Source organism: Littorina saxatilis, linkage group LG8 (genome assembly GCF_037325665.1).
Source record: "Littorina saxatilis isolate snail1 linkage group LG8, US_GU_Lsax_2.0, whole genome shotgun sequence".
NCBI lineage: Eukaryota > Metazoa > Mollusca > Gastropoda > Littorinimorpha > Littorinidae > Littorina > Littorina saxatilis.
This window is the reverse complement of record NC_090252.1, coordinates 45,171,517-45,195,290: the sequence shown is the minus strand read 5'-3', so window position 1 is coordinate 45,195,290 and position 23,774 is coordinate 45,171,517. Positions and strand designations below refer to the sequence as shown.

General features: G+C 41.1%; 1 long non-coding RNA gene across 1 annotated transcript; it reads left to right on the top strand.

The window, feature by feature from the left end:
* The first annotated feature begins 507 nt into the window (after positions 1-507).
* On the top strand, positions 508-22,837 carry LOC138973637 (uncharacterized). The gene is made up of 3 exons (XR_011458086.1): positions 508-780; positions 9,719-9,842; positions 20,333-22,837. It is a non-coding gene; the product is annotated as an uncharacterized lncRNA (long non-coding RNA).
* Positions 22,838-23,774: the final 937 nt, after the last annotated feature.

The window sequence follows — 23,774 nt, the reverse complement described above, 5'->3', positions numbered from 1 at the left end:
CGTTTAGGATAGCGCTATATACTGTCACTAAACAGTGACATGCATCTTCCCGTCGAATAACTTGCTCGATAAGGCCTTCTGTTAAAAGATATTTTAGAAATAGTGTGAGAGTGATGTTTGCCGGACGTTGAAGCCTCTCAGTGCGGACTCTTAAAATCCGACTACTGTGACCGAAAACGAGGCAAAAATGAAAATTAGTAATTAACACTGTTAATTACTAATTTTCACGTGAAAAAAATAACCCTAGGTTTTGGCACAAGTAAGCCGTCATATAACGAGTGAAAACAGTAACTGACAGCGTTAATTAGTAATTATCACGTGATAATGGGTAACCCCAGGTTTTGGCACTAGTAAGCCGTCATAGGAAGAACTCTCGCGCCCGCGCGTGTGTGTGTGCGTGCCGTGTCAGAGACAACGTGTACTCCACACAGCCTCCCATCTTCCAATCAAACACCGTTGAGCAAGAGAACGCGTCGGCCGCAGAAGTAGGGTCTAGAGCACACACGAGCAGAGGAACCGACGCCACACATTTCCATTCCAGTCTCCACCACAGATACAGAAAGACTTCGGAGCTCCCGGCCATTTGCCCGAGCGCTGCTTTGCAAGCCGAAATCATCTCCGAGATGTCCGCGCAAGCTCAGTTGTTGGAGAGAACACCGGCGCGTTTCACCCAACGGTTGGGTCCATTTCAATTCCATTGCCTGAACTTGAAGTCACGGTGACTGTTTTAACGTTGGCAGAAACGTGAACATCCTGCAGCTACACAAGTGATCAAACTAGGTAAGCTTTTGAATTGAATTCATCCATTTTGAATGTTACGCCGGTGTGACGTTTTCATCTTTCGCCGTGTTGATATTTCGCTTCTAGGCCTCGTTGATTTAGTATACTCTGCACTGAACAAAAAAACACCCTTCGATAGTACTGATGAGCGATCTTGTGTACCTTACATTCATGGGGCCAAATTTGTCCAACCAATTTGTTTTATTTAACTTAGAAATTTGATTCATCCTAAAATGTTTTCCTTCTTACTCAGTACACGTTTTCCAAGAATTCGATTTTGGGGCCGAAATCTATTAAATTTTACCACCAATTTTCTTCACATGCAAGAAACTGACATGCTTTTCGTCCATAAATAATTTCACTTCTTAATTTTACCAGGAAACAACATTTCAGTCTTGAGTATATATGTCGAGGGGGAAATATGTACACAGGCGAAAGATGAAATCGTGACACCGGCGTCAGATTTGTTGTTGACCGTATGCTAGTTTCCCGCGTCAGCCGAGTGTCTTTGTTCGCAGTGTAGCGTGCTTTGTGACGTTATAGGTAGAGTAACCTCCCCTTAGTAATTTGTAGAATTATGGGTCCTGAACCTATCGGCCCTCGTCAGTCACGCTTCAATGCTTGCAGCCGTGACGTGTCATCGGCGATCTATTGTGTGGTAAGGGATAATAGGTCCCGTCTCCCCCCCCCCCCCTCCTCCTCTCTGTTCTCTTGATAGTGTAGGTTTGTTGTGGAGGGGGTGGGGAGGAGGGTGTTTTATTGCCGTGGGAAACAGGGAGCGATAGGAAGAGAGAGAGCCAAAGAGGTTGGGAGAAAGGGTGTGTGTGGGCAGGTTTCACAATCTTCAATCACAGACTTCCTTTTTTTTCAACAAAATCAATCTTGACAGAGATCTTTGAAATAGTGTTTTTATTAAAGCCTTACATCCTCCTGGATGGAATCAAGACAAAAACTTGTATGGAGACGCATTTTTTTGTCGACATGTGATAGCTTGTTACAGTACTCTATCAAACAAAGGGATAGACGTAAACAGAATTGGGTAACGATTTATTCAAAGAATATTGTCCAGAGGCTTTAATAAATTAAGCAATAACAATGCACGCAAAATATCATTTTCGAGCTCAGTGAAAAAAGCAGCAAATAAGGACTAATTATGGGAATTCCGTTCTTCTGAACTGCTATTTCGCTGTGATGCACGTCATGAGCATACCTTCAAAAGTAACAATGTTAATTGCACTCCATTTCTCACTTTAAAAAAAAAGTAGAATCATTGACCAATAGAAAAAAACGAGTTTGGAATTTATTTTGCATATTCTTGGGGAATAAATACCTGAAAATGTAACCCTACCCTCTAAATGGTGACATCATGACAGCGAAAAAAAATATACAGAACAAGTCATGTGAAGCGATAATAAAACATTAAGTTGGTTTGAAACTAAAAGATCAACATTGGAATCAGGGACGAGTCATTAACAATGCTAGTGAGATTTGGCTAGCCGAAACCAGAAGACCGAGACGGGTTGCCTCCGCGAAGCATATGAACAAAACGGGCGATTTTTCTCATTTGAGCAGATTTTCACACTAAGCATGACATATCTGTTTATACATTGGGATCCAGGAAATCCAAAGGATACAATGCAATAACTTTTGAATCTGTAAAGTGTTATTGTTATTTGCAATTTTTAGAATGTTATGTACCAAATTTTATAATACATTTCATAACTTGACGAAATGTAAAACAAGTCGCGTAAAGCGATATAAAAACATGTAGTCAATCTATAGGCATCAAATTGAAGGATAAACTAAAAAAAAAAACCAGTCCGATCGGCGAGACTAAATTCAGATAGTCTCGGCTAACCATACCCGAAAACCGTCACGGATCACACTCATCTCCGCGAAGCATACTCAACCTGTTTTCTTTAATTCTGAACGCGTTTTTAAAGTAAACATAACATATGTATATATATATATTTTAAATCAGGAGAAGATAAGAAGTACAATGCAGTAGTGTTTGAATCTGTAATGAAATATTCGTTTTTGATGACAATTTTAATGAGCGAACTAATTCACTTATTTTCAAGCTACCTGGCTCAAATGCAATATCAAAGTCCCGACTTAATCAAAGATTACTTAACAGGTCCGCCTCAACTATCACAAAAACGGAAATGACGTCATCAAAGACTGTGGCAGAGTACCTTAACGCAGTCCTAGTATATCCACTACTGACTGAACTGTGGCATAGTACCTGGACGCAGTCCCAGTATATCCACTACAGACTGAACTGTGGCATAGTACATGGACGCTGTCCCAGTATATCCACTACAGACTGAACCTTAATGTCTTGCATTTTCTACAACAACTACTCTGCACACATAAGAAAACCCAACCCCTCTCGCACGCACACATGCAAGTACGCACGCATCAACACTCACGCATCAACACTCACACACACACACACACACACACACACACACACACACACACACACACACACACACACACATAAGCTAACACAAACGAACACGTGCGCACAACGCTCGCGCGCACGCTTACACACACACACACACACACACACACACACACACACACACACACACACACACACACGCACGCACACACACACACACACAAACGAACACGTGCGCGCAACGCTCGGCCGCACACACACACACACACACACACACACACACACACACACACACACAGCTAGATAATACATCATCTGATATGTTTCCTTGTTCATATGCTTTTTTCAAGTCATAAACGTAAACAATGAATGGTTTTACTGGGATTTTGTGCAGCGTTTTGTATTATCTGCGTTGTTGTCGGAATTAAATACTCTCTCAAAAACTGGGTATCTAATCACGACCGATAAGATTTTCCCCTTTTCGATTAAAAAGTACAATGAGATTTAGTCAGAACCATAACATTATTCTTCCAAAAACACTTATTAACATCCATGTAAAAGAAACACAACTCTGTTCATCAAATTATCTCACCCTTTGCAAGAAACGTATGGCGAAGGCACATTTCGCGCCGCGGTGCAGATGACGCAATTAACTCTCGTGACGAAACGATTGGTTCGTGACGTCGCGTCATCAACCGTTCATGAATGGCCCTTGTATGAATGGCATTCTTTCTGTTGGGATGACGTGTGAACCTCATCATTAGTGACTTGGAAAATCGGTCGGATTTAGGTATCCCCGAAGTCGGTCGGAATTGGATACACTTACCCTACACTCTTCCACACTGACAGGCGCGCGCGCACGTACGCACGCACATATGCAACAATAACAATGACAAAAATCAAACTTTTAAAAGCACTTGAAAGTTAATAAACAAAGCAACTATTGATTCCCTACGATTATATGATCGTGACTGGCTCTCTTTCCAAGTTGGAACGTTTTCAATCTGCTGTCTGACGTCATCAAAGTGTTGAAAAACGTACGGCGATGTCTATAAAACTCTCACTTGACCACAACATTCACAATGCAGTGCATTCAAGGATTGAAAAAAACCACTGGCGTTGATCAGACACAGTCACTGAATGTTGTTATTTTACAAATGAATCTGCTTAACATTTGGTAAGAAATGACCGTCAATAGTGCCGGGCGGTCGTGAGAATTCAAGGTTTTCAGAGACAGACAGTAAATAACGTGCTCTGAAATAAACACATGCCGAAAAATTCTTTAGTCAGCCAGTTGATCATCTGCCTGACAACGGATGGGAAGTATAAAATTGGTCGCATCATGGCAATTTGCTGTGTATGGCGGTCATAGCAGACGATTTGTCTTCAGGACGGTCGTGAGAAAAAATGAGACAGACACCTTGCCCGAGTGACTAGACAGTAAATAACGTGCTCTGAAATAAACACATGCCGAAAAATTCTTTAGTCAGCCTGTTGATCATCTGCCTGACAACGGATAGGAAGTGTAAAATTGGTTGCATCATGACAATTTGCTGTGTATGGCGGTTATAGCAGACGATTTGTCTGCAGGGCGGTCGTGAGAAAAAATGAGACAGACACCTTGCCCGAGTTACTAGACAGTAAATAACGTGCTCTGAAATAAACACATGCCGAAAAATTCTTTAGTCAGCCAGTTGATTATCTGCCTGACAACGGATAGGAAGTGTAAAAGTGGTTGCATCATGACAATTTGCTGTGTATGGCGGTTATAGCAGACGATTTGTCTGCAGGGCGGTCGTGAGAAAAAATGAGACAGACACCTTGCCCGAGTGACAAAATGACCAAGCGCAAGTAGAATAAGCCGTAGTTAGCCTTTCAAAACCCTTTCATGTCGTGATTTGATGGAAATTGCTACTTATTAAAAGCATGTTACGTCCAAACCTTTTAACAGCCATTCCAACTGAACAGATTTGTAATTAACGTTTTTGAGACAGACACATTTAGAAAAAAGACCGTTTACTTCACATGCGATTGTATCGACTAAACATAAACACATTCATTGTTTTTTTTAACTAAGTGTGTTCATCTATCTCTGTTCTTTGGTTTCTAATGTACTTTTCACTGGATTTCTTTGTGTGTTTTTGTACTGGTGCCTTTGTCTATTGCAATGTGGCTAAAAAGGGAAATCGTGTCTGTCTCATTTCTCACGACCGACCTACCTTTTTCGCTGGTGGGGAATACAAACTTGACTTAAATTCGATCAAAGTTTATTTTTCATATGTAAATTCCGAAGACATTCGACACAGACCAGTGAAAATTCACGACTAAACAAAACGAAACAAATTATTTAATATCAAAGTCAGGGACATACCCGACTCTGAAGACTGTGAAACCTGTCTGTGTGTCGAGTACAAAGGATGTCAGTGTGCGAGCTGATATATGGCGATGCACTGGTCTTGGTGGGGAAAGGGGGGAGGAAGGGGGTCGGCGTCTGTTGGTGCCTGCAAAGCTGTTCACTGCGTGCGCGCTCGGCAGCAAAAACAGCAGCGCTTGCACAAAATAGGTTTAGCCCGTTCGCAATGACTGGAACAATTTTCATACAAGACATGTTCGCAAGAGTATTCCGTTATACAATCATCATACATTCATCATGGCTGGACATATGCAAAAACATGTTTTTACACACATAAATCAAACATTCCTCTTCAAATTCACACTTGGTCACCGGGCATGTACGTCATTCGCTCTTTCTTCTCAGCTGCCTCTCACACTCCTTTCAGCACAGGCCCAATGACCATCAGTTACCGAATAGTTACATTTTAAGGAGGGAAGGTGTTGACCACCCGCCCCCCTGCCGTTCAGCCTACACAGACCAGGCAGGATCCAAAGGCCAAACTTGTCAATCGTCAGACCAAGATGGTCAATTAGAATTCTGTTGCTCACACGAGCTGTGAGCTGTTAGGTATTTTTTTTACTAGCAGTTAAGCCCGGCTTCGCCCGGGAGTAAGCGGAGCCCTGCAGCAATTAAAGAAGCTCGCTATCCCATTATCATTAGGTTTACCTCCTTTGTTTGGATACAAAAAAAAGAGTTATCCCCCTTACCTTCTAGAAATTTCTGGAACTGTCCAGTTAATTTTTCTTTCTTCATTTCTTCCCCTCATAGGTGCAATAGCGAGTATCTAATATCACTGGCATGATGTACTATCTTGTTCCTGCCTCTTGCCATCTCAGAGGTATGGCGACCACAGACAAAAAAGAGTTATCTCCCTTACCTTCTAGAAATTTCCGGAACTGTCCAGTTAATTTTTCATTCTTCATTTCTTCCCCTCATAGGAGCAATTATAGCGAGTCTCTAATATCACTGGCATGATGTGCTTGCTACAGGTGAACAGTAGGCACTGAACTGGTCTTGCACCATATAGGCTGTATTCAATAAATGGGAGGTCCATAATCTGAGAAAGGAAACAATGAATCAAGAAACTAAAACCCAGGGTAAGCGGAGCCCTGTAGCAATTTAAGACGCTCGCTATTCCATTATCATTAGCTTTACCTCCTTTGTTTGGATACAAAAAAAGAGTAAGACAAAAAAGAGTTATCTCCCTTACCTTCTAGAAATTTTCGGAACTGTCCAGTTAATTTTTCTTTCTTCATTTCTTCCCCTCATAGGAGCAACAGCGAGTCTCTAATATCATTTACCATCTCAGAGGTATGGCGACCACAGACAAAAAAGAGTTATCTCCCTTACCTTCTAGAAATTTCCGGAACTGTCCAGTTAATTTTTCATTCTTCATTTCTTCCCCGCGTCATACCTTTTTGAACAGGGGAGAGAAATCTGTAAATTCTCGTGATCTTTCACTGAGGCGATCGTTTCGTAAACATTATTCGCGATGATCTGGAAGGCAGGGAGGGGGATCAGGGGGCAGGGTTAGTGTGTGGGTTAGTGTGTGGGTGTGTGTGTGGGGGGGGGGGCGGGGGGCGGGGGGTAACCCTTGAGAATGACACGGTATACTGGTTTGATGAGTTACCTCCCTTCCGTGGGTGACAAAGCATGACTTACCTCCCTTGCACTATGTAGACTGTATTGATAGATGGGGAGGGTCATTATCCGAGGAAGGAAACAATGTCTGGAGAAACTAAAACCCAGGTGCACATCTGCGGCACCTAGGGAGTGTACATGCAAAATATTTTGTTCCTGCCTCTTGCCATCTCTGAGGTATGGCGACCACAGACAGACACACAGACAGACACTCTCTTTTATTATATGTATAGATAGATACTGCTGTGCAGTTAGGCGTTTGTTGTCAAATCGACACTGGTTCTGACACATCCATACTGAGTATCTGTACTCGGATAGCAGAACCAGTGCGAGGTCACGGAAGTCTCAACCGTGGGGTTGACAAGCCCAAAACGAAGCATTTCAATATTTAAATCCAAATCACACAAATCTTTAAGCATATTGTGGAGCCATTCTTTGGCGAGACGAGACAGTGGGCAGTAAAACAAGTGCTCTACTGTCGCACACTGTGTGCGGCAAAACGTACAAAAAATGCGACTGGCAGAACATCATGTGCTAGCCTGAAACGCACATTGAGAGTGACAGGGTCTAGCACTTGTGTTCGTCAGATCGCAAACCAGAATCAATCAATATGAGGCTTATATCGCGCGTATTCCGTGGGTACAGTTCTAAGCGCAGGGATTTATTTTTTAATTTTTTATTTTATGCAATTTATATCGCGCACATATTCGGGGCCAACTCTGAAAAATAGCAGCCCAACTGTAGATGCTTGTGGTTGTACGCCATGTTATTTAAAGAAGATATTTTTAAATAGAGGAAGAATGTGTAGAGAAAACTAGACTTATTTCTATGTCTCTGTTATGATGGCAGTGATGTACATTTTTCTGGCAGCCTTTAGGACAATTGAAGACTGAAAATCAATAGGACACAGTGTCCTGAGATTGCAATTTCAATAGGACAAGAACACGACTCGTAAAACCGCATTTAAAAAGATTTTTCAGTTTAAATTCTTCCACCTTCCGTGACTGTCATGACTAGATACTCAAAGGATTGAATCACATTTCAAAGTTATTTGAACAGTTGTCGGTTTTTTTTCACTGCCCATCTGTCGACAATGTTTTTCAGGTAGGCATCTGACCGTTCTGCGGGTCCCTCACTCGAGCACAACGTTTTTTCTGGATATTATGACGAAAAGTAATGCCTTGCGCATGTGCGAACATGCACGGGTGGTTCCCATTGGTTTAAACGATTTATTGCTGAGCCAATGAATGCACTCGAGGCACCATATGGGTTCGGTTTTCTTTTTTATATTTAGTCAAGTTTTGACTAAATATTTTAACATCGAGGGGGAATCGAAACGAGGGTATGGTGTATGTGCGTGTGTCTGTGTGTGTGTCTGTGTGTGTGTGTAGAGCGATTCAGACTAAACTACTGGACCGATCTTTATGAAATTTGACATGAGAGTTCCTGGGTATGAAATCCCCGAACGTTTTTTTCATTTTTTTGATAAATGTCTTTGATGACGTCATATCCGGCTTTTCGTGAAAGTTGAGGCGGCACTGTCACGCCCTCATTTTTCAACCAAATTGGTTGAAATTTTGGTCAAGTAATCTTCGACGAAGCCCGGGGTTCGGTATTGCATTTCAGCTTGGTGGCTTAAAAATTAATTAATGACTTTGGTCATTAAAAATCGGAAAATTGTAAAAAAAAATAAAAATTTATAAAACGATCCAAATTTACGTTTATCTTATTCTCCATCATTTGCTGATTCCAAAAACATATAAATATGTTATATTCGGATTAAAAACAAGCTCTGAAAATTAAATATATAAAAATTATTATCAAAATTTTTTTTTCGAAATCAATTTAAAAACACTTTCATCTTATTCCTTGTCGGTTCCTGATTCCAAAAACATATAGATATGATATGTTTGGATTAAAAACACGCTCAGAAAGTTAAAACAAAGAGAGGTATAGAAAAGCGTGCTATCCTTCTTAGCGCAACTACTACCCCGCTCTTCTTGTCAATTTCACTGCCTTTGCCATGAGCGGTGGACTGACGATGCTACGAGTATACGGTCTTGCTGAAAAAGGGCAGCTACTTGACTAAATATTGTATTTTCGCCTTACGCGACTTGTTTCTTCTTGATCCAACTTGAGGATAAATTAATTCAAAAAATCAGATCCCATATGGTGCCTCGTTCACTCAACAGACTGGTCACACGCAGTGCATTCTTTCGCTTGGCAAAACCGAAACCAGCTTTCCTCACGCAGTGTTTACTTTCGCTTGGCAACACCGAAACAAGCTTTCCTCTTGAAAATTGAACAGTCCGCATGTCCGCTTCACTGTCAAAAACGATCGGACCCTTGACCACTTCTTCTGTAGGTTAATCGGACCTGTGTCCTGCTGGGGTTAAAGCTATAGGTCCTGGGGAAATTGGATCGGTCAGAGACCGGAGACCGACTAAAATGTACATCACTGCGATGGTAAAACAGGGGTTGATCTTCATTTGCAGAATGGCGGTCCGTAGGAGCTGGGTGTGTTCACCATGCAAAGAGGTGAGATGCGTGCGTGCTTGAATACCAGACCCCCAACTCTTACACGATCGGAGAGAGATAGAGAAAGAGGACAAATAAGCAGTAAGTACACTCTTTGCTGTGTTTAGGAGAAAGAACGTCGCAGGGGGTTGTTGTTATCTCTTGCCTTTCAATATGACGTCAAGAGAGAGAGATTTCAAGAGAGAGAAGTCGAGAGAGAGAGAGAGGTGTTTTATGAACATAGGTTTTGTTTCATAAAAACATATCAATATCAAAAAGAGACGTTACATAATATATATCAACATAGCCTGTGATGCTGTATCGACATAGCCTGTGGTGCTGTATTTATACCTTTACATTTACATAACTACCGCAATGCAGTACTTGCGGGTCTAAAGTTCCTTTCCTTTTTTGTTTAGGACATTACCTATATGTTACTGCAACTTCAGCAATTCTAAGTCTACATTCACACGCTTATACTCACTGATCTGCACACACAACCGCACACACATTTTCACATAAACAACAACAAAATATCAAAGTTTCTAAGTCATCTTTACTTTAGAATGTCTACTTTCTTTTAAGGCAAGGTATCAAGGTCAATTTTTGACAAAAACGCCTTATTTTGTTACCCACCTTACAAGCTTAAATATGCTCAGATTCTAATGAAAATTGTTGACAGTTTTCTTTGGTTATTATGCTAGCAGTATATAATAATCATTTATACCTGGGCATATTTCTACACTTACAATGAGTGCAATAATGGGGGTGGTGTAGCGACGCGCAATAAAATCATCACATATGGGTTGTCACTGTCACACAAAAACTATAACCCCAAGAGTATTCAAATTTTGCATGGTTTTAGGACACTGTAATATCTATGAAATGACCAACTTTCAGAGTCCTTATGTGAATTAGCTGAGAATGAGTGACCATTCAATTACAACAAAAAGTGAACATTTTGAAAAACTTTGCAAACATGACCCAGACCTCTGAAAATAGGTCATTTCAAAGAACATAGTATCAAAATGATCTCCACAAAATTTCAAGTCATTTGGATAATAAATGAGTGAAATACAATGACAACGGTGACTTGAGTGCCCGAAAACGCGATTTTGAGAAAATCAGCTTTGAAAAGAGACAAACAGTAAGGTTGCTGTTTGGTTTGGGAAAACAGCCTTGAAAGTTTGGTATACTTACAAGAGATTTGCAGCTTTTCTCTTGCAAATCATGCTGTTTCTCTGCCATCTCAAAGTTCCAAAATGTACATGTCAAATAACACTGACCTTGAACTATTCATGAGCACCTGCCTGGTAGAACTCCTCTTGACCTTCTGCAACCTGGGCGGCTGCTATTCTTCGGGCTCGACGCTCTCCTGGTTGAAGTCTAGCTCCAGCTGCCTTGATCCTCGCTCTATCCAGCTCACTGAAACACTTGGTTGTGTGGTATCCTTGTGGCATCCCCAACTTGGTGAAAATGCTCAAGCGGCCCATCTCTCCATCATTATATGCAATTGTTGCATCAGACACAGCCAATGTGAGACGAGGACGACCGACAAAACCTGTTTTCGGGCAGCGTTCCCATATCATGTTATGGAAGCTTTCATTCGTATTTTGGGTTCCCCCATGAGCACACTTAGAAAGCAGAGTGTCAGAAGACAGTGTCTCAAAAACTGGTGTGATGGCTTCACAGACATATGGTGGCAGAGCATTTATGTTAGGGTCTCCAGGGGGATTCTTCTTTGACGGACACCACAAACCACAGTTGACGTGTACTTTGTTCCTGTGCTCCAATATTGTCCGGACGTCCCTCTGCATGGCCCCCACATCCCCTACATTGTTCCTTATGGCAGCCCCATAATGCCCTTGAATGTTCAAAATCCCTTGTTTTGTCAGGCGTCCCTTCCCCCCTATCCCAGTCACAGTTTTCCCGTTTTGTCGGAAGGTCTCTTTCTTCAGTGCTGCAACCTTGTTGGTCAACTGTCTCGCCATTCTTTTTTGTACGTGCCCACAGCACTCAAGTTTCTCAATTTTCACATTCTCATAAATGGGAGGTTCAGCCTTACTCACAGATGAGAAAGACTTGCTGTCCCCGTCGCCCAAAAAAGAAACGTACTTCAGTTCATGTAGCGTCTCACTTCGCTTGAAAGCTGTCAGAGCTCCGGCTGGCTCCATGCTGCCTGCTGATCCCACATGATTCTTGTCGCAAGCCGGGGCATGTGTCAGCTTCCACTCATTGAAGCCCTCTTCTGTCCGTTTCTTCTTGTTTTTCGCGCACGCATCACAATAATTCGACATCACAACAGTGTCGATGACCTTAGAATTTTGTTTGTCTGCACTGAGGACAGTAAACACTCCGTTCTTCGACTGAAAACCTCTCCTCTGCCAGGTTCCATCGCAGGAAACAGCAACCTCCTCCCCCTTAGATGCCTTGAGCTCAGCTGCAAGAGAAAGATAATCTTAGTCTTGAAAAAAAAAAGCAAAGATGACAACAAGGACAGAGAGAGTACATGTGTGTGCGTGTGTGTGACTGTGTATATGACTGTGTGTTTACACACATGCACACGAGTGTGTGTGTGTGTGAGAGAGAGAGAGAGAGGGAGAGAGAGAGAGAGAGAGAGAGAGAGAGAGAGAGAGAGAGAGAGAGAGAGAGAGTGTGTGTAATCATTATCATCATCATATACACACATACACACATTCATACACACACACATTCACACACTTACATTCATACACACACACACATTCATACACACATCAACAGAACTTGCCTGCAGCTTTCTGTGTGCTTTCATCAGCGGTTCTCTCAGTGGCATGAAGTATGGCCTTTTTATGGAAGGCCCAGCTGGTCTTGAACATGGAAGTTGGCATATTCATGTTGCCAAGGAAACGTTTGCCTTGAGTGAAGTTCCTTCCGATAGCAAACATTGCAAGGGGAAAGCGTCTATTCACTTCATATGTTCTGCCACACTTTGAAGATGTCCAAAAAGAAAGCTTGTGTTGGCACTGGCAAGTAAATGTCAACTTCGATGCCAGTGAACTCTTTTCTTCAGACACAAATGACAGCCGTTTATTTTCACCAAGAGGACGTTTACACTCAGGGCAAAGAAGGTTCAACACAAAGTCTGTCAATATTTTCACGTCGACGAAGCGAAATCCAGACAGATCCTGCTCTTCATCAACCTTGTCGTCGATTTGAGGGCCAAGTTTCACTTTTGACGAAGAGCGTTTTGGCTGGGCCTTGGGATTGGGCTCGACACGTGTTTGGTGTTGTCGATCTTCGCCGATGATGGAGCCTTCTGTGGCCTGTTCACGCCTTCTTGTGTACACATTCCCAGAAAATGAACGCCTTTTAGGCCTATCAGACCTCTGTGATTTTCTCTTTCCCATGATCAATCGATATTTGGACAATGAAAGTGTCGAAAACGGATGTTGTCTCGTAAAAGACACTGCCCGAAGCTAAAAAGAAAGGAGTGCGCTGATTGGCTGAAGAACCGAAAGTGCCTCTCTTTGTGTCTGTTACTGGGTCAAAAGGTCGGCCAATGAAACTGCGCGTGTCTTCTACAAATAAAATGATTCAGGCCAATGAAATTATGGGTTTCGGCTGTACTTGGTAGTTGTAGTGGCTTCCTTCCTGCGTCGTCTGCTCTTTCAATTTTGTTGATCGGACTTCTACAAGCGGAGATATGCGGCCTCAAAGTTCAACGTATTTGTTGATATTTTTCCCAGCTAAAATTGTCAGAATTTCACACACTCACCTGACAAAACATTGAAATAAGACAAGAAAAAAAGTTTTATTTGCAAAATGGCTTTTACAGATGTGTTTATAGATGATTATAGAAGGTAATTGCAAAATAAACCAAAATCACACTTTTGAACGATTTTAGTCGAAAATTGACCTTGATACGTTGCCTTAAATAAATGTAAACCCCCTTCTCGCAGTCTGGGTTTAACAGGGTTGGACTCGTCCATCACAAACTCATAATAAAAACAATTGTTGTATTTTTGACGTTTATTTTCTTCTTCTAAAACTAGGTGGACGTTGACTTTCACGTTACTAGACTAAACAAAGAATGACTTAAAGGAAAATATAAAGAAAGGAAAAGGACTCTAGCCAGCATGTGCATCCTGAAATCAACAACATTCAAATGCAATCAATTTCACGGCTAGAAAACATAATCAACATCATTCAAAACGAACATCAGAACAAATATCTTATTTTGACAACACACTTTGATTAACAGTCATCGGATCAAAACACTGCCCACTGGTTAACAACATTTTGTCAGGACATCGCCCAAATGAACTAGAACCACAAGCGAACTCACTGCCAATCTTACAGTTTGGAGTATACACTATCTTCTGTTAATATGCTTATGGATTAGACTTAAATAATTTTGTCGCGATATAAGTGGTTGAAAACGACGTTAAACACCAAATAAAGACAGAAAGAAAGACTTCATTAATTGGCTCCAAAACATAAGGAACACATGTCTAAATCAATTCCAATTCGCACACAATGGAACGTAATTGTCCATCAGAATGAGACACAACTTATCCGAAAAAGGATTAAAGTCTCATAGAGCCCAAAGACTCATTTACTCATATCTGTTAGTTCTTTCATAAATCACTAACTTTCCGAGTACATCGTTCAATGGCATTTTTTCTGATCTCAAGTTTACAACCATGACAACCAATATGATCCTCGTATTAATCTTTCATTCAAGTACATATTACACATTACATATTTCTCACAAAAGGACAAACACTTTCCGCCGCATCATTACATAGTTTTTCCAGTGTTTTTCACTCCAGAATGCGTTAACAGCTCTGGGCAGTTTCTTCAGTCAGAAGATGACGCGGAGTGATGATTTTAAATGTTCCGGTGACTGCAGTCATATTTTTTGACAGCTTGGCACCATCGCGGGAAAATCTTAAGGTCAGCTTTGTTTCTTGCTGAAGCAAAGCTTCATTCTTTGCTGTCCTTAAGGCTTTCCCCAGCACTTGTTCTACTTTCCGCATCACCCCTCGCGCAGTCACAGAAGACGAAGCAGCCTTCAACAATGTAAAGCAAAACAAATATTCAGAATGTACACAACATTTGACACAAAATCACATACATACACAATACAGGGCACACAGACTCAAACAGGGCTGGCCAAATCTACTCGCTATGAGTAAAATGAATGTATAGTTTTTAATTTTAGCGAGAAGTCTTGAAACTACTTGTCAAATTGTGAAAAGAAATGCAAGTGTACTAGGAACAGGTTTGCAGATGCATAGCCTTCAAACAAAAACATAATAATAATAACAATAATAATAATACAATTTGCTAATAGATTTCAGTGGGTTGTGAGCAAAATTACTTCTGTGGTCCTCAGTCACTGGAAAAAAAACCACACAAAAACTGGACTAATAATACAACATAAATGCAACAAAGTTGAAAACATGATCAGTACTTACATCAGTGTATTGGATTGGAATGATATCCAATTCCATGTGCTGAATGAGGTACTTCTGATACTGATAGGTCCTCAAGACATCCAGTGAGGGGAATGAGGCGAGCCCCGACATCCTCATCTCATGAAGAGATTTCTCACTGATCTGGTGTTTCAGCCTGGTGTAAACTGCCAGATCAAGGACACTGAGCTCATATGCAGTCCTTTTCCTGCCAGTTTTCTGACAAGTTGCATATGAGTCAGTGTCAATTGGCTCTGCATTGGCAGGCTGATTGACACATGAGGATGTCCCATCGCTAAATGTTATAGCGACGGCCACTTCTTTACAGTCAGGTGCAAATATATATATTAAGTCCCGAAAGCCCTGTTCGATGTCTTTCTTTCGGATGCCTCGGGCGGAAGGTTTCAGGTCCAGCAGCCTGTTCTTCATAGGACCGACACCCACAACCCGCTTGGTTGTTTGAGTGCCCCGGGAATGCTCACCCTTGGCATTGCGGATTAGCTGAATAGCCTCCTGAGAGCGTACTATAGCCTCCAGCCGTCGTATCTCCTGCTGCTGCTGCTGATCCCAAATATTGACTGCGTAAGCGTATGCGTAATTCATGGTAAAAAATCACAACAACCTTTTGGCGGAATGAAGTTGGCGGCAACGAGTGAATTTGTTTGCCTCAAAGCGAATGTCCGATACCGGTCGTTGTCGTAAAGAAATAGTCTCAGTAAATTTGCAAAAAATACACTATCCTCGTTTTCTAAGCCATTTTTCTCAAAGGTTTGGTAAACCGAGGCTTTTTTGTTTTCAAACGCTAATGATTCCGTCAGAAACATCGAACACGCTTTGAATGTTGCAACAACAACATCATAATCCAAACGCAGGTAAAATACTCTCTAACTATACTGAATTTGTGTTTGTAGTGCTGTAGTACAAGTTCCTTCAGTTTTACACTACATTTTTAGCTTGAAGGGATTGTAGTATGTTATATTTTGCAATATGAATAATTGTACATATATCAATATAATGAAAAAACGAGCAAATCGAGTCCAAACTTTTAGGTTTCCAAACTGGCAACTGAATAACAAGATGGCGTACATTTTGTCGTCTGCTTCCCCCTACCCTTCATAAATGTAGAAAAAGTCCCCGAGTTTCCCCCTTCTTCTTGCCTTGGCTGCAATGTTTACGCGGCTGGGATTTATCACCGCGCGGCTCGCTGACAAGATAAAATAAACAAGTTCCCCCACTGGAATTGGGAACTAGTGGCCATTTGCTTTCTTATATCCGGACTTTCTTATATCCGGCTTTCTTATATCCGGAAAATGCTAAGTAATAACAAAGAGTAGTTCTGCCGGGACCCTGCTTGCCCCTTTCTTATATCCGGACTTTCTTATATCCGGCTTTCTTATAACCGGTCTATACTGTAATGTATTGATCATGCATTTGTTTGTATGAAGTACAACTATTGTTTGCTAAACATGCACTGTAAACTATCTTCAATCAAATTGTGCATTTTACATGTAGTTACCTTAGGCACGTGCCATGGTTGAAGTTGATGCGGGGTTTAAAACCCCACATCACCCTCACCCCATCCATTTTCGAGACGTATGTCTCGGTAGAGGTTTTGTAGGACCTGCAGTCCCATCCCCTCCCCAAGACATCTGATAAGGCTGTAACTGTGACCACAGTATCTGTGGTCACAGCTGCTTCTGTCCTGAGAAGTGGACAGAAATGCTTTTTCCAGGCTTCAACCCCAAAGGGCACGGATACACTGACTCTTTTGAAAGCCAGTGTTGCCTTCTGGGGTGTATCGGGCCCCACCCAGCTGATCAAAGATAAGTGACCGGATGACAATTATGCTGTCATCCAGTCCTTTGGCAGCTTCTTGGGTAGTGCCCTCGATCCTGGTCCTGTTTACTGTACAGGACAAGGGATTTGCCCTGTTGCAGTGCAAACAAAATTTAAAACGTGTTTTAAGGCAAGCTCTTTAAATTCTGATTTTGAGGTAAATTAAGTTGTTTAAGACTTATCCAGCTGTATCAGTGTCTAAAAACTAAGTGTTCTACAAACTGGTGCGATTCAAATCCCTCCAGATTCCAAGTAATTGATTATGGAACATCTAGATGAAAATAACATTTTAAATATGAATGTCTAGGTTTTGAACAGCCCCAAAACAACTTCCAACAGCCCTTCACATGGAAAAACCTTTACCACCTGATGACATTTGTGACCTCCCAAAAATTGTTCCTTTTGGGTGCCCTACTGAGGTGGCTTGGCAGTGCCTCTTGTATCCGCTGGATTGACTGAAATTGTCCGCTACCATTAGGTGAATGCTATTCAAGTTTAGGTAACGTTTTAGCCGCATCTTTTTATAAGCCGCAATGCGATTTTTTTTTTTAAAGTCGCGGCTTGTAGTCTGTCAAATACGGTACAGTTTTTGTCAGTCAAAATTGAAAAAAGCATTTGTTTTAAATGTATAGGTAAACTTAATTAACGGTGTGACGGACGCGCATGAGGCATGTTTTAATCATGGATGTGCAAACGCTGTGTGGAGTACGCTCATTTTTTTTAAAATACACCAAGTTTGTTTGAGAATACTCAAAGTGCAAAACAGGGGTTCCCAGGTCTGGCAATGAAGCAAGGAAGCAGGTGAACACGTTTGTGCCCATTCCAAGAATTCTCCTGCCCCAAGATACCGAGGAAAGCATGGATAACCTGATGGGAGTTAACAAATTGCTTTTAGTAACCTAAAGCAGATATAATCTGAGGGGGCAAATGAACATTTGCATATAAAGTTATATCGGTTTCCATTTGGTTTACACAGCAATGTTCCCGCAGTGGGGCACTGCGGTTATGAAATCAAAGGCCCCTCCTGTTTTTGGAACCGCAGGAGCTTTCTAGTTTGCTGTTAGGTAGATTTTTGGTTCCTCTTTCCTGTCATGCTCTCTTTTTCTTCATGAATTCTTTTCTTTTTTCTGCCTTCTTGCTCATTCACCTGTATTTTTTCCAAAAATCTCTTCTCTTTCCGCTTGTCTCGCGATTCATGTATAGTTTAATCTGTTAGTGTTCTGATGTAAGTCCAGCAGTAGATAGGTTAAGCCTATTTTAACATACTGGAAACTGGTAATCTTCCAGTAGGTATTAATTTAGTTTTACTAAAGCCTGCTGGGACACAAGTAATGGGTTAGTGCATTTGTAAACAGGAATCGCTTGACAAGTGGCCCCCTTCATCCCCCCCTTCCTCGTCCTGATATGGCTCTGCGTAGTCGGCTGGACGTTAAGCAACAAATAAACAAACAAACAAACACAGCACTGTGACCATGGTGACTATTTTAGTCCAACTATAAAGCATATCAAATTGGGGAAACATGAACTGCAGTGATGTGAGGTAAAGAAAGTGAAATGGCATGAATACACCCCCCCCCCCCCCCCTCAAAAAGGTACAAAAAGAAATGATATACAAATAGAATAACCCCACATTAAATCCCCTCGCTTCCAATGTATGTCATTTTATTCAGGAAACTGAATCGCATTAAGGAAATAAAGCCACCAATTGGTTACTTAGGATACGCACCTTGTCGTTGAGCCACCCCTGTCCGTGCAATGTAGCAAGGTCCACCTACTGTTGTGTTCGCCACAGCTATTTTTGTCTTTTCTAGTTTCAAGGCACTCCTTTTCCTGGCCGCCACAGGAAGATGTGGGGGAAACTCTTTCAGTGTGTCCATGATGTCAACGGGACAACAGTTGTGCTGATCAGCGTACAGCAGAAGTGAAGCTGCAAGCTGCATCACATCAATCTTCTCACCATGTCCTTGTCATGGAGGAGGTCTATGGCCTCTTCCAACCTGTGGTCTGAAACAAATGCTTTTAGCATTGATGTCACTGGATTGTCACACTTTTGATTAAGACCTTGCAAGAATTTTCTCACCATGTCCTTGTCATGGAGGAGGTCTATGGCCTCTTCCAACCTGTCGTCTGAAACAAATGCTTTTAGCATTGATGTCACTGGATTGTCACACTTTTGATTAAGAAAGTTTGTCATTCTGAAATGTCCTTGCGGCAAATTCGACACCTTCTCAAGACAATAAGATAGGATGTCTCCAGGAACTTCCTCCACGATACGTTGAACATTGTTCACAGTACCCTCTGCAGAGACCTCCTCTGCGATGACTTCAACCATCTTCACAAAGACCTCCTCCCTTTCCTACACCGGTTTTAACTGTTGGTAGGCCACTTTGGCTTTCAGGCATTTGTCAGAGTTTTCATGTTGCAACTCCACCCTCCGGTTTTCGTCAATACTGACAATCCTGCAACAAGCCATCTTTATGTTATGGAAATGTAAACATGGGTGAGAAAAAAAAATCCAATAGCTCCGTCCGCATGACTGCAAAACCATTAAGGGTGATACAAAATTCAAATATATCACGGGTTTCAAAATGTGAGAGATGAACAGACAGACAGACACGACGGCCGGACGTTTTTTGCCCAGTATAATAGCGCCATCGTGACTACAAAAAGAAGTTAACCAACCAAAACTACTGTCAATCGTAAAACGCTTCCACCAATCAGGTAAAGATAACCCCAAATTACACGTTTCTACCATGTTTTTATTTTAATTTTATTTTTTTAAGTGTGTTTTAAGGTACCTCTTTTGCTGACGTCTTGACACGGCTCTGTGTAGTCAGGTAGACGTAAAACAATGTGAAATAAATAAATAAACCTCCTTTGCTTGACCTACCTGAATACTTTAATAGTAATACGATTCTCAAGTATTCGGCATAATTCATATTTAGGGGATTAAATATGAATAATACCAAAGCATTCACCATATTTTTAGAACATGCTGTATCTTTTATTTATATAAAGAAAATAATTTCGCGTGTGAACGAACATGTACGCAAATAATAACATGAGTCTCTTAGCTGGTTTCTGTGCATTCCGAGTTGAAATAATTTTTCATGTGTTGTGAAATTCAGAAAAAAAGCCAACTCTGAAAAATAGCAGCCCAACTGTAGATGCTTGTGGTTGTACGCCATGTTATTTAAAGAAGATATTTTTAAATAGAGGAAGAATGTGTAGAGAAAACTAGACTTATTTCTATGTCTCTGTTATGATGGTAAAACAGGGGTTGATCTTCATTTGCAGAATGGCGGTCCGTAGGAGCTGGGTGTGTGCACCATGCAAAGAGGTGAGATGCGTGCGTGCTTGAATACCAGACCCCCAACTCTTACACGATCGGAGAGAGAGAGAGAAAGAGAGGATAGTTCTGAGGACAAATAAGCAGTAAGTACACTCTTTGCTGTGTTTAGGAGAAAGAACGTCGCAGGGGGTTGTTGTAATCTCTTGCCTTTCAATATGACGTCGAGAGAGAGAGAGAGGTGTTTTATGAACATAGGTTTTGTTTCATAAAAACATATCAATATCAAAAAGAGACTTTTACATAATATATATCAACATGGCCTTTGGTGCTGTATCGACATAGCCTTTGGTGCTGTATCAACATAGCCTGTGATGCTGTATCGACATAGCCTTTGTTGCTGTATCGACATAGCCTGTGGTGCTGTATCAACATAGCCTTTGGTGCTGTATCAACATAGCCTGTGGTGCTGTATCAACATAGCCTTTGGTGCTGTATCAACATAGCCTGTGGTGCTGTATCGACATAGCCTGTGGTGCTGTATTTATACCTTTACCTTTACATAACTACCGCAATGCAGTACTTGCGGGTCTAAAGTTCCTTTCCTTTTTTGTTTAGGACATTACCTATATGTTACTGCAACTTCGGCAATTCTAAGTCTACATTCACACGCTTATACTCACTGATCTGCACACACATTTTCACATAAACAACAACAAAATATCAAAGTTTCTAAGTCATCTTTACTTTAGAATGTCTACTTTCTTTTAAATAAATGTAAACCCCCTTCTCGCAGTCTGGGTTTAACAGGGTTGGACTCGTCCGTCACAAACTCGTAATAAAAACAATTGTTGTATTTTTGACGTTTATTTTCTTCTTCTAAACTAGGTGGACATTGACTTTCACGTTACTAGACTAAACAAAGAATGACTTAAAGGAAAATATAGGAGAAAGGAAAAGAAAAAGAAAAGGAAACTAAAGGAAAAAGAAAAGAAAAAGGAAAAGGAAAAGGAAAAGGACTCTAGCCAGCATGTGCATCCTGAAATCAACAACATTCAAATGCAATCAATTTCACGGCTAGAAAACATAATCAACATCATTCAAAACGAACATCAGAACAAATATCTTATTTTGACAACACACTTTGATTAACAGTCATCGCATCAAAACACTGCCCACTGGTTAACATTTTATCAGAACATCACCCAAATGAACTAGAACCAGAAGCGAACTCACTGCCAATCTTACAGTTTGGAGTATACGCTATCTTCTGTTAATATGCTTATGGATTAGACTTAATTAATTTCGTCGCGATATAACCTTCGTGGTTGAAAACGACGTTAAACACCAAATAAAGAAAGAAAGAAAGACTTCATTAATTGGCTCCAAAACATAAGGAACACAAGTCAAAATCAATTCCAATTCGCACACAATGGAACGTAATTGTCCATCAGAATGAGACACAACTTATCCGAAAAAGGATTAAAGTCTCATAGAGCCCAAAGACTCATTTACTCATATCTGTTAGTTATTTCATAAATCACTAACTTTCCGAGTACATCGTTCAATGGCATTTTTTCTGATCTCAAGTTTACAACCATGACAACCAATATGATCCTCGTATTAATCTTTCATTCAATTACATATTACACATTACAAATTTCTCACAAAAGGACAAACACTTTCCGCCGCATCATTACATAGTTTTTCCTGCCTTTCTCCACGAAGAAAGATTACACATTACTTTGTTCTTCTAACAATAAAAACTATAATTCTTAACTATGCTTAGCTACTGACAGACCGACTCAAAACAAAGCAAAGATTGGTCATACAGAAATTGATGCCTGCCTTGATCTTGATCTTGGGGCGTTCACTGTTTGCCGAGGCTTTGGAAGCTTAATCCACATTCCGATAGCAGAACCATAATATCTAGCGTCACAAATTGCAGATCAAGTATAAGAATTACATCATGCTTTTACATAATAACGATAGGGAAATATCCGCTGTTTCATACATCATACACTTATAATCGCATAACGATAAAAAGTACCAAACGAAATAATCCACAACATACCTTAGTCAGGAAGCACAGAGCAAAATAGAACGCGTCTTTCTTTGACGGTGGATTCTGTGAAAGTGAAGTTTGTCTCACGGTTCTTCATGCCTGGAACTTTTCTTAACTATTCACTTTAATTAACAATGACCGTGCGCGATAACCACCACGGCCTGGGAGCTCTGGTACCAAAGACTGACACGGCGTTGTTTGGGAAATTTAGTAGCTGTGGACAGGCTTACGGTAAGAGACGCTAGACATTAACTTAGCTATCTGATAAAACTACTGATGGGACACACACACACACGTGCACACAGTATTGTGACTAACATTAATACAGACTACAAGGACAAACACTACAGTAAACACTACGTGGTTACATAAACAATACCAACAACCAAAAAAAATCCTTACTGACTAAAAGTGTTATTATCAACAACAACAACAAAACAGAAAAGGATACAGCACAATCCAAAACTATGTTTTTAAAAAACACTACAGTTAACTGTTAGTTTGTTTAAAAAAAAAAAGAAGGTTCAAAAGATCTGAGAGTCTGTCAGTTCCTCCCCATCCTCCTCCTCCTCCTCCACCTTTTCCTTATTCTCATTTTCTTTGTTGTTTGTCCACTTGCTTCGTTTTCCACCAGATCGGTCTGCGTACCCGATTTGTCCAAGGCGCAGTTTTCCGTGACTACGATACCCCAACCACTCTGGTCGGATGTTTACTCCTCCAAGTTGATGGATACGGCGGCGGTGGTGGCTGCTGCTGTTGCTGCTGCTGCTGCTGTTCTTGGTCGTAGTCATTTATCACGGCTGTCACATGCCCCGAAAGTTTCACAAACTCATCTCTCGTCAAGGTGACGCCGTGTTTCGTTGGTGTTTCACCAACGTATTGTCTCATGTGTATTTTTGTCTGGTCTCGGAAAGTTTTTACACTTACAAAATTCTCCCTACTCAAGGGGTACAACAATTCACCGTTTCTGATGACAACTTTGGAGGCCATGACAAAAGCAGATAACAATCACACAAACAAGTGTAAAAAACACAAACCTTAATCTTTAACTGTCGAACTAACTTCTTCTTCCTCCCTCTCCCCAATACTGTACAACTCACGAGCTAGACAAGGTCCTGCTGTCCTCACAAGTAAATCCTCATAGATTTTTTTCCTTTGCTGCTGCGATCACACGAGCTCTATTTACACTTTCTCCTCCTCAAAATAGATCAAAATTCGTTCGTCTTCAGATATGGTGCAACACTCGTGGCTGAACTGAGACGGATCCTCAATTCTACAACCCTCGCAATTTCTGTTAACCAGAGAATTGATAGCAGTGAGAATTTGATCTTTCAGTTCTGAGAAAAAAAAGAGGCTCAGTCCGTTACGAAAAAAAAGCGAAAAGG